This window comes from Hesperophylax consimilis, unplaced genomic scaffold, assembly GCF_061612785.1.
Source record: "Hesperophylax consimilis isolate HC1 unplaced genomic scaffold, BYU_Hcon_1.0 scaffold_35, whole genome shotgun sequence".
Classification (NCBI taxonomy): Eukaryota; Metazoa; Arthropoda; class Insecta; order Trichoptera; family Limnephilidae; genus Hesperophylax; species Hesperophylax consimilis.
The window spans coordinates 1409627-1422706 of NW_028301265.1; the positions used below are offsets into that span (position 1 = coordinate 1409627).

Below are 13080 nucleotides of genomic sequence, written 5' to 3' on the forward strand. Positions count from 1 at the left end.
CTAGTTCACCTGAAAACTGGGTTTAGTTAAGATGAAAATAAAAAATATTATTGTTGAGAATTGAAAAAGTTTTTTTTTATGTATTTGTTTCACTTGATCAAGCCATGTCTTCCTCGGTCATCATATTCACTTCCACGTCATACATTCTCCACACACCCATTTCTTCGGTCATTACATACGCCTAATTTTACATACATAAATATTTTTTTCACTTGATTGACCATGTTTTCCACGGGCGTCCCCAACTTTTTCTATCTTTCACTGCTTTACACCATATTGTTACTGTTAAAAAACAACATTTTATCTACTTTAATTCGACTTGTATGCACAAAGACAAGTGCGAGAAAAATAACTTAGATTTAGAAGTGAAAGAGATCCTTCCTTTCGGACTCCAACTGGACTTCGATCTACCTCACGAATTTGCAAGCGTCCCGACTCCCGATGCTTTTTTTTTCTTCTGAAAAGTGTCTGTATGAAGCAACTTTGTTAAATTTATTTTCTACGAACCTTGGGTTTAACTAATCAAATTTAGTGGCCTTCAGGGGGTTTAATATCATCTCCCTGTACACAATATAAATAATAATACTATAATATTACGCAGCAGCACACTCATTAGTGGTACATTATATATATTTTATGTTATAAACTGATGAACTGGTGGATACAATCAGTTTGTATTAAGTTATAAGTTGTTAGAATAGATTGTCTGTAATTAGTAGCAGGAAAGAGCCCCGGAAAAAAATATTTGTACACCACCCTTTAGCTGATTTTTCACAAAAACGGCGCTGAATAAATTTTCTAAATATTATTATTATTTTGAGTTCAAAAATACCCCACACAATAACTAGCAATGTAAAATACTCCATATTGTCTATGGTAAGATCATAAACAGAATCCACCTTGAAAGAGAAAGAAGAAGAAGACTTTTGGTATTATTATTTTCTCAGTGTTCAGAAAACTTTTGCCGCGTCGGTATTGCAGTTCGTTAGTAAAATAAACAACAAAAAAATAAAAACACATAAATCTATTGCCGTGTTTTAGTGAATATCGGTGTCAGTTCAGTGCTTAAAACAACCTAGAAGTCATTGTTTAGTATTCCTCTGTGATATAGCAATAGTTTTGTATATTCTTTGCAAAATAAAAGTTGTTATTTTTTTAATAATAAGTTTTGTCCGTGCGGTCGGTTTACCGGTTTAAACTTGTTGCCCTGCGAGGTATTTGTTTCATAGAATCAGGTGTACACGTTAATTATTTATTAGTTGTGCTTTGATCCAAGTTTTCGAGTGAATAAATAACGAATTTGTTTGTCGTGTTGGTTAGTTTGAGTCGTCCCAATTTAACCTTGCAAATAAAAGAGTGCTTCATATTTGGATTAACGTAAAAACGACTGATTTTAAAATCGGACACATCACTTCAAACTCCTTCAAGGTATGTAGATCTTTGTCGTTATTTCTTCAAAGTTCGCTCGTTAGTACATTTTCAATGTTTTTAAATAATGACGTACCGTGAGAAATAATGTTTGTGAATTATTATTACGTGGGTTATTATTTATTTATTTTGAACCTCCCACACAGCTGTAAGGCCATGTTTGCAAGGTTCGTCAAACTTAACAACCCACTTCACAATCAGAATACAAGATGCGATTATGTACCAACATTCACAATTATTCACTAATGCAATTCTAACGTCAAATAATTTGCTATCATTATTATGACATGTTTGCTGACTAGATCTGTCAGCCAGGTACAAAATATTCTTTCCCCTCCCTCATTCCTTCCGCCGCATAGCATTCCTCAACATTTGGGCTAATATAAAACCCTTTCTAGAATTAAATTTAAAAACAGTTTTAGATTAGAAATAATGGTAAACTTGTCGAATTCCGCTGCAAGAAAAGGCTCTTTAAAAAAAAAACGATACTTGATTTCAACTTAAATATCTAATTCAAGTCGGGGGTTTAAGTAAACATGCACAAAATAGGTTTTTAGGGTTTATTTTGTTTATTTCCCAACCTTCAAAACATAACTTTAATTGAGAAAAAATGGTGCTTTAATGCATCTTTTACGATCTCCCACCACATGAATAGTTCTTGTAGTAAGTTGAAACCAAGTGCTATTTATATATTTTTCTGTAAAATTTCGTATCAACCATATACAAATTAAGAGGAAGCTACAAGTCAAAAATGTGTATATTCTTAGTATTCCTTATACTGTATGTAATAGGCATTAAAATCGCTTGACAAACGGAGTTAAGAAACGTTCGATTTCAAGCACAAAACTGGTTTTTATTTATTTTGTAAATAATTTTATAAGAAAGCAAATAAGTTAATCAAGTGAAACTGTCACAGACAATCTTAGCTATAATACTGTATTTTTTAAAGTTTTTTCCTTACGCGTTCATACATTTCTATTGAAAAAAAATATTTTTTAGTAGTTTACATTTATATTTTTATTGAGTAATTTATTATTTTATTTGTATTCTACTCAAGTGAAACGATAGGAAAACCTTCAATTTATCTAAAGCATATTTTTTCATAATGTACACCAATTCGCTATAAAGATTAATCAAAATAGTGATTTAGCATTAAGCTCGCATTAAGTCTCCCGACTCTGCACCGGTACCGAAGGGATCAATGCTTAAAAACCTAGGAGCAACTTCCCCAGAGATACCAGTAGTCCTGTAGAACAAGGACAGCATTCCCACCTGACCTGGTCTGTGTTCCAAAGATTCCAATCTTTTCATTAAATTAGATCCCTGGGTTCGGCAGTTGTCCCACTCTTGTCGAGGTTTACATTTATTATAGAAGTAATCAATAATTGTAATTAATCGATTTAAAAATTTGAAGACCGCTCTAAACTACAAATTTAGGCTTATGTAAAGATGTTTATAATTATTAATTTAATTTTTATTTATTTACTTTATACGCAGAATTCCATTCAAATTAAAAAAGTTCACCTTCTAACTTAGATGTCAGTATTTGTTTGTACATGGTTAAAATAATTTTCAAAGTTTGCATTTTTCAAAGCCCGCCAAAACGATCGAAATCTGACAGCACGCGTGACGTCATACGTACCTCGGTTTTGCCTGAGGTCAATCCCACTCGGGTTGGTGTGAAGACAAAAAACATATAATAAAAAGTACATATTCAAAATCAGCGTTTGTTGATCTTTATGAATGTATGTTTTTTAATCCATAACATTTTCACTCGAATTTTTACAGTTACATGCATAAATATTTCAAAACCCCTTAGCTCATTATTACGAGAACATAACGAGTTGAAAGTGGTTGCATTGAACTGTAAATTTCAGACGGTAAAAAATCTGTAATCACCGTTCAATAATTTTTGCTGCTATAGACATGTAAATAAATTTTAATTTTGCGGACAAAATGTAATTAACTCAATTAGTCTTTGACTTATTTCTGACAGTGCATATTTCAAATCTCATTATGAAGACGCTGCGAGTAGAAAGTTGTGTTGGACTCATAGACATATGAATATTAATACATAATTCCTATGTCTGTGGTTTAACTAGAAAAAATATTTTCAAAATTCATGACACCAGAGCTCACTGTGTGAAAGTTTTTGCTTCTTCAGACAAGGAAACAGATTTCAGTTTTATAGTAAATTATATACATTCTTGCAATGTCCTGAATATTCAAAAACACCACACATTTCCATTTTTTACACACTTCCTAAGAATATTTAGTAATATATTTATAGGCAGGGTTGATTCCGAAATATTACTAAAACATGTAATCTGAAAATTATTTATCACGAACGCCTACTCGTATCTTCGCTTTTACGTACTTATTTTTTCTAGGATAATTTAGGATAATTTGAAACCTGTTAATTTGAGTGTCCTAAAACGGGAAACCTTCCTAGTTGGACAGTCAAAAACTTCCTTGCATATTATGTAATGAATATTGTAAAAAAAATAATTAAATAAATAAGACAGAAAATGAAATGTCGCAACGTCGCTTATGAATATGAAACGTCGAATGTTTTTGTTTGAGTTTATGCACATCTGTCCCTGTTGCCAGTTCTCACCAATTGACAAGTACCCATACCATCATCAGGTGTTATAAAGCGGTAAACAGATGTGTACATACTGTACATAGGTCGCCCAATAATTAGGGTTGGGGAGAACAACATATTGGTGCATACATATCCTCTTCCTACAGCGATATCCTTGCAAAACTTTACCGAGAAACATCCCTTTGTCTCGCTTGCTCCTACATATTGTTATTAGCGAAAGGGAATCTCGAATGGTATATTATGAATGCCTGCCATTCTCAATATAAATATTGCTTGAAATAACTTTAGCCATGTTTGGTGACCAGATGTATAAAGCCAAACACTTCTCAACTTCCATCTTTCCCAGCTCATTTCTTTCCTACTCCCTTCAGCTTCATAAATCACAACATCTCCCCAACTAAGGATGCCTTAGTCCCACTGGTTCTGTCAGCGGAGAGCAACTGCCATTCTTGTACAGTATTCACATTAAAACCGTTGCTTTATCAACATCCATACAGCATGTCATACTCAGGTACCAGGTTGACATGACTAGACAATATTTGATTCACTTGATCGTGCCATGTCTTCCTTGGACGTCCCCGACCTCGTTGCTTTGTGATAAAAACTCCATGGTTTTCAGTTGAGTACATTTTCTACTGTACAATAAACATAATTAATTGCCAATTATTTTTTAAAAATATGCTTCGTTTGTTAATTTGATTTTCTGCGTATTATTTGTTCAAATCCGATATGTTAATTAGTAAATTAATTATGGAAACTAAGCACGAATTAATAATACGGAATTCAAATCAAAATTAGTTCATTATTACATTATATAATTAAAGAAAAAGCAATATAAAACGTAAAAATCTGAATAATGATCGAAGTGAATGTAGTTATTACATTGTATAGGTATAACATTGTAAAGATATTGCATTGTATAGGTATTTAATTTTAATGCAAAAAAGTTCTTAATCGTATGTTAAACTGGAAATCCGTTTGAACATGCGGGAATTGTGTGTTTGTTCTACCGATATATTAATGGAATGTGTTCACCAGGCGAGACAAAACCAAACGCTTGCATAACATGTGTACACAGTTTTTACGACTCGTTCTAAGAGCACCATCCTACAACACGAGTCTTTAATGCCTTCATCTTTTTAAACAGACTCTCTGCACAGCATCCACGATTATGTATGCCACAGTCAAAGACAAATTTCAGAAACTCGTAATATGTATCCTACGTTTCATTTTTTTCATTAAGTTTGTTTAATTTTTAAGTTTCCATACAAATCGGTCGATTATTGGTAGACCGGTCTAAAGCAACGGGTTCCCACCAAATCGTCGCGGGTTAAATCTCTGGCCTAGCCAATCCTCCATCGTACCTAAGAGCAAGCTACAAGCCAAAAATGTCTACATTCTTGGTACCTATACCTTATATTGTAGGTAATAGGCATTAAAATCGCTCGACAAACGGAGTCTACAAACGTTCGATTTTAAGCACAAAACTGGTTTTTATTTATTTAGTAAAAAAAAATTTAAGACAGCAAAAAAGTTAATTAAGTGAAACTGTCACAGATAATCTTAGCTATAATACTGTATTTAAAAAAAATGTTTGTTTCTTTTACGCGTTCATACATTTCTATTGAAAAAAAATAGTAGTTTACATTTAATTTTTTTAATTGAGTAATTTATTTTTTATTTTTATTCTACTCAAGCGAAACGATAGAAAAAGCTTCAATTTATCTAAAGCATATTTTTCGGTATTTATAATGTACACCAATTCGTTATAAAGATAAATCAAAATAGTGATTTGACATTAAGCCGGGAATACACATGCCTGTAGCTGGCACACTTGCATGCAAGCTCCTTGCACATGCCAGCTACTATCATGTGTATACGCTAACTTGCATGCCTGTACCTGCCTTGCAAGTAGATTGCACAACATTTGATTTACTGGCATGCAAGTTGAGGGAGGGGACGAGGGGGGCTATGAAACCGGCATGTGTGAACGTCGCGACACGTACGGGCATGCCAGTAGCTTTTCTCTCATTAAATTAGCCACACATTGTACTGCCAATTGCAATACGATGATATTTAATTCACTTCGAATGTTTTCCATTGCCAAAAAGCTTGAGACTACTCAGTCTCAGAGTGATTTGAGACACGTACTGTCTAGTGACTGGCATGTGTATACGTCTTGCAAATACAGGCATGCAAGGACGCAACTTGCATGCAAGTTTAACTTGCATGTGTATTTTCATTGCGCCAGTAACTTAAGTACATGCCATTAACATGCATGCAAGCTACTGTTCCATTTTACAGGCATGTGTATCGCCGCCTTTAAGCAACAAACACATTTACAATGATAGCAGTAGGACTAATAGAAATATTGTATTCACCGAATATATCGATGATCACACAAATTTATTTTTAACTGCCTGGATATATTTAAATTATGTCCTCGTATTTAAGTTAACGATATTGTAAACATGTTATGTTTACAATTTCGGCCTTAACTGTATTACATGCAGTCTGCTTTCAGAAGGAAATAAGAACATTTTCATATTCTTTATTTAATTGAAGTAAAAACCAAGGATAACGATTTCTCAAACACATTAGAAATTCTATAATAAATTATAATTAACCTTCGCATACTTCGTTAATAAAATTTTAGTTATACTCACTCTGAATAGCATAATTATAATTTAATTAGATACACATACAGGGTGTCCGGGGGTAAAGTGCGATAACTTCGGGAGGTGATTCTACATGATAGTAGAAGTAAAAAAGAAAAATAACTTCTTTCGAAATTACATTTTTTATACCATACAAAAATATTTTTCCATAAAAGAATATTTATTTTCCCATAGAAACAATCAAACCTTTTTGTTTACATAAAAAGTACCTTAAAACGTTGGAAAGTTTTTTTCTTACGTTATTTCCTCCTTTGGCCATCTGCAAAGTTATCCGTGTCCAGCTGTAAATAAATACATACACAGCACACCGACAGAGTGGTAGATACTCTCAGTATCACCCTGGTGAAATACCAACATTCAGAATTGAAATCTTTGCTAATAAATAATGCCACAAGTATTGACACCCAAGATGGCCGCCGATCTTGTCGGAAAGTAATTTATTACATGGTGGAAGTTTTCCATCTCCCCTCCTAAATACTATAAATACTTTATAAATTATAAAGTATTTAGCAAATTCAAATAAAACATTTTCCCTATCTTAAAATATGTTAAATAACGAAGTTATATTTACACTTTATATTTATATTTTGGAACATCGAGGTTCCATTTGAAAATTTAAATATGACTCCTATCTGCCATAGATAAAATATTTTTGAAGCACATGGTTCCATTTGCATTGTGTTCGCGCTTCGTGAAAACAGGTTTCCATCTGACAATTGCGTCAAAGTGAGAAAATAATTGAAAAATTACTTTTATGAAAAAGTGAATATGAGGAACTTATTGCAATTGATTGGGAGTAGAAAACACCAATAGATGCAAGAAATGTGAAAAGGATGAAGAGACTCCAATTCACCTATGGTGCCAATGTCCTGCCCTGGTGGGAACTAGGCTCAAATACCTGGGGAGACATACAGTAGAACCAGAAGACATAGCCACATACCCAATGACAACCCTGGTGAACTTTATTAAAGGGACTGGGTTGTTGTTAAAGGAATGAGGTAAAATGGGAGATAGCACAATGGGCCTATGGACTAAGTGCTCACGGGAACTACGTGTAAACCGTCTCCGCTTTAAAAAAAAATATTATATACTATATATATTGCAATTGAATTATCTTTAGGTTTAAGAACATTCTATGTAAAAAGCATTAGTAAGATAATCTGGTATTAATTGTTTTTGTGTTCGTAGAACTACATTTATTTATTAAATGAAATAATGTTATTATTGACAGCTGTTTCGGTGTTTAAGGCCATTTTCAAACCGTGGTTAGGCCTCGTCGAGACGACTTATTTATATGATTCTATTTACCCCCGCCCAATTTCAATTTTTATAAAGTCTAAAAAGATTATTACCGTTTAAGGCCTCGTAGTAAGCGTTCAAAGTAGGTTTGAAAGGGTGATATATACATACGAATGTTAGAGGGAGCGCGCTAATATTAAAAAAACTATAATAATTAGCGAAATTGTGAAAATATTTAATAAAACACGACTCGTTTGAAATGGAGCAAAAATCTCTCGACAAATGCTTTAGTGAATTTTTTCATGCCTATAACATATTAAATAACAGAACAAAGCGTGTTTTTAATAATGTTCGGAGCTTTGCGATTTTTTCTATCGAGGGAATTTCATATAATTAACGTTTCGGCATAACAAATGTATAGATATTATCTTAAAAAATGACGTTTGTTTTAAACTTAAAAACTTAAAGAGTCAACGAGAAACTTGTTATAAATCGATGGAAATTGGGTATGCGGGGATTTAAACTTTGTTACTGAGAATGTAATTGTTACAATACATTTTTTATTCTATAGGCTACTTACAATGTTCTCATTTTCATACCAATAGCAGATAGAACCTTGTTTATAATGGAGTGACTGGGTTGTATTTTCAATTGGTGCGATTTATAACTTTGAATTCCTTAAATTATTGACTCGAGAATTTCGTCGCTATTGTGCGAGGAATTTGAACTGGTCATTCCAAGATGCTAACAGTTGAAACTGTACCGAAGTTGTAGATATCAAAGTGTTCATGAAATACGCAATTTATCAACGCGATAATGCTCATTGTAACATTTGTAACAGAGTTCATTGTCTCGTTCAGGATGTGGTTCATGCATCATGCTTCCTTCGGTAGAGATAACGAATGCATGCATCGAACATCTGGATGAGATAACGTTCAAAGTATAATATTTTAGCAAGACACGCGGAGAAATGCCTGAACTTTTCTTAACTCTGAATTCGACATGTTTTATTTATGTGTTGCAGAGTCAACATAAAATCCTCGGGTATGGGATGGATCATATTATTTTCCACGTTCAATAAAAGTACATATTAACCAATCAAATTAATTTTGTTTATTAACCATATTAACCAATCAGATAAGTTTTGAGTGCAAATTTGTAAAAATAACCCTCATTATAATGTTCGTAAGGATGATATAAACGCTATAACTAGCGCAGACAAGTGAAAAATCACGGGATATTATAATTGTACGATTTGTAAAGTTGAAAGTATTTATTAAAAAAATATATTGGCCTCGGAACATTGCTTTTCAAAGAAGTAATTTACATTAGTAATTAGTCGACATAGTCAACCCCATTCCTTTAAAAAACAAATTACGAAATGGATCCTTACACACGGAATACATTACAACTACAATACCCATTCATTCTACACTCTACCAATTTAATCACCTTTCAGATAAAACATAATATATCCTTATTCCCTAACTTAGCTTTATAGTATGTACATAATTAATTAGTGTGAACATACTAATAATTTCTCAAATTTTTCATCTTCTTATAATTCTCTAACTTCTCCATCCCCTTCTTGCAACCCAAACTAGCTATACATCATTTTTCTTTTTTATATTGTAATGTATAGATTCTATGTCCGCAAACTGTAAAATTCACCCGCTATAATACAGGGTCATCCCTAGCAGGGAGGGTGAAATATCACAAAAAACCACATGTACTCTCTAAATCATGTATCAATAAAATAAATAAATAAATTAGTTAACCTTGAAAATTACATCTATCAAACATTTAAACAAAAGAAATGCACATTTCGAATAAATAATTAATAATTTAATTATGCGCACCGTCGATTTATTTTCAAAAAATAATGATGTGGCAAATGAGTAAGTAAACGTGTTTTAATTTAAGGTTTTAATTTGTGGAAAAATATTACTACCAAACTATCAGAACATGTAGAATATTTATCGTCCCTAAAGGATTAACTTGTTCGGGAATGTCCGTTTAAGCAGATGCAAGGATCCAAATCATTTTTAACAACGATTTAAAATTTTATTTTTTACGGAATTATCTTCCAAAATTGCTGAGGGCTACGAAAAATTGCCAATTTGGAAAATATCGCTAGCCCTTTTACTTACACTCTTAAATATACCAATTTGAGGTTCATTCAATAAGTTATTCCACTTTAATTCTACGTTGATTTGAACATAATTTAACCTTCCAGCGGGCGCGCTGTCATAAAATTTACGACAGACGCGCCTTATAGCTTCCCTTACTCTTACCACTTAGTCGTAAGCATCAAGCTTCGAGATATGCTAGAGTCAAATCAAATCAAATAAAATGTCAATCATTTACCGCAATATATAAGTGCTGAATTACTGGATCAAAGTAAATTACGGTCGGGCAGTTGAACCGATAACAGAAGAAGAAAATAGAAGCTTTCCAAAACGCGGTGTTTGTCGGTCATGTGCACTGGATAAGAAAAGATCCTCAGCATCAATGAAGTCCTTTAAATGCAAGAACCATTCTTCAGTTGAGGTGGTTTGTAAAAATTGTAAGGAAGAGAATTTTGATTCTGACTAAATAAGTCGATAAAATATTTGTTTTGAAATATTAACACGTTTAGAGTGTTACTTCGTTTTTTTTGAGAAAGTTTTTTTTTAAGTGCTGCCTTTTACCATTTTTCATAACCTTAATGAAATTTCCTAACATTTGTATAAAGAAAACACCACTTACATGGAGAAAACTCGATGACGTAAAATTTACGACAAGCGCCCGCTCAAGGGAAATTTCTCAACGCGTGCGCTGGAAGGTTAAATGAATTGCTCATTTAGAGCGTTTGGCCAATTCTAAAGCGTTTGTGAGATGTTTTCACAAATACAACGCTACAAAAGCTATATATAATTTATTATTTTAATCATAATTGTGTGATAACTGATGACTTTCAGAACAGTCATCATTCGCATTCACGTACGGGCTTTTGCAACATTTATTTATGATTTAGGCAAACGCTCATCTGATACACATTGATCGTTCAATAAGATATTCACAGCAGTTGCATAAATACATAATCACCAACGGGAAGCAACAATTTCATATGAAATCTTGCCGCGAAATCTCTGTAATGTCCGGTGTGAAATCGCCATGAATTTCTGTCAGAATAAATAAGGCCACATTCTTGGGTAACCGCTTTGAAAATCATTTGAATCTTGTGATAATGGCTACTGTTTTATTCGGATTAAAAACAAATTGATCGTGAAAAGGCACATAGAGTAATTAGTTTTTTTTAGCGGGATCTCGTTAGTATCGTTTCTAAACAAAATTCGACTATTAACCCTTTCAGCAACGCACTTTTGTTTCCACATCTTGATAACACCTTAAATAATTATTTTGATTTAAATTGGTGCATATTTTGTTTTGATCACCAATTTAGATTTTTGTTATTTTTAGGCCTCAAAGGGTTATTTTTTATTAGTAAGGAAAGGATGAAAGTAGACTGAATGCTGTAGAAATGAGATCCCAGAGGCGTATGTGTATAATACCACGTATGATCGTGTGAGAAATGTGAAGATCCGCAAAGAGTACAAGGCTTATGTAAGCGTAATGAGAAAGATCAAGAAAGGGACGCTTAGATGGTTTGGGCATGTAGAGCAAATGTTCGAAGAAAGAAGTATAAGGAGAATATACGATGCAAATGTGAATGGTAGCAGAAGTCGGGGACGCCCGAGGAAGACATAACACGACCAAGTGAATCAGATACTTCATAGTCGGGCCATGTTAAGAGTCAGAATAATAGAAGAATATGTATGAGACGATGTATGAATGTGAATGAGGCAAGGAGTGTGTGCCAAGACCGAGATGTTTGGCGGTCTGTCCTCTCTGCCTACCCCTGTACATTTTTTTTAATTTTAAAAAATATTAATTAACAGTGTAACAGGCATATAAAGAAAACATTACATAATTTTACAGCGCCCTTGAGGTGATTTCTCACGAAAACAGCGCTATATAAATTAGCCAAATATTATTATAAATAATAATGGATTCCAGTCTAAGCAAATATTCAAAATGGGATCTGTTAGATCTGTCAATGATCATTATATTTACAGTATTTGTCGCTGGAATAAAGATTGCAACCTGGCAGAAGAAAATAGACACCATGTGGAATATCCCTCACAAGCGATACGCACAAAGCGGGGCTTTTTATTTCACAAAATCAAGAGATTTTAATTTTTTTCTTCGTGTTCCTCGGGAAGCATTTCATTTGCGAACCGAAACGCGTACCGTACCACGAATTACAGGAAAGGAACGAATCAACTGAAAGCGGCGTTTCAGGTTTAGTTCAACAGTTCGGCTCGCGGATGTATACGTAGCATATCACTTAAATCAGTGCTCCGCAACCGGTGTGCCGTGGCACACTGGTGTGCCGTGAGCCGGACACAGGTGTGCCGCGGTCAAATTCAATGTATTTGACATTTTACAATATTTCATTATGTATTTAATACACAATGACAAAATATTTTTCATAATATTGTCTATTTTTCATTGTCTGCAGATACTGTTAAAAGCGTATTCACAATATATTAGAAACACTGATTAGAAAACTGCTATTGGCTGAAAAATTTGCGCTTCAGATCAACGAAACAACCGATATTAAAAATAAAGCACAGTTGATAGCTATTGTACTTTTCGTTGACGAGGACTTTATTAAAGAACATTATTTATTTTGTAAGGAGGTTCCAGAGCGAACTACCGGTGAAGAATTTTTTCAAGTAACCGATGATTTCTTCAAAATATATAATATTAAATGGAGCAATTCCATTGCCGTTTGCACGGATGGCGCTGGGGCAATGACGGGAAGTAAAAAGGGTTTTGTCTTTTATGTAAAACAAAAAAATCCAGCGTTACAATTTACACACTGCTGCATACATCGAGAAGTATTGATGGTCAAAAATTTACCTGAGGAACTTTTGAACACGATGAGCTTCGTTATGAGGTGTGTTAGTTTCGATTAAATCAAAATATGCCCAAACTATATCAGTACCTCGATGATAATTACTGGATAGCCAAACTTGCATACATGGCTGATATATTCGAGCATTTGAATAAACTTAATAACGA

General features: G+C 33.4%; 1 protein-coding gene across 1 annotated transcript in view; it reads left to right on the plus strand.

Moving 5' to 3' along the window:
- Positions 1-1035: 1035 nt before the first annotated feature.
- Positions 1036-13080, plus strand: part of LOC149409145 (uncharacterized) — a 336879-nt gene continuing 324834 nt past the window's right edge. The window contains exon 1 of the mRNA XM_089650118.1: positions 1036-1428. The gene's annotated coding sequence lies outside the window, so the exon portion shown is untranslated. The remainder of the gene's footprint in view (positions 1429-13080) is intronic.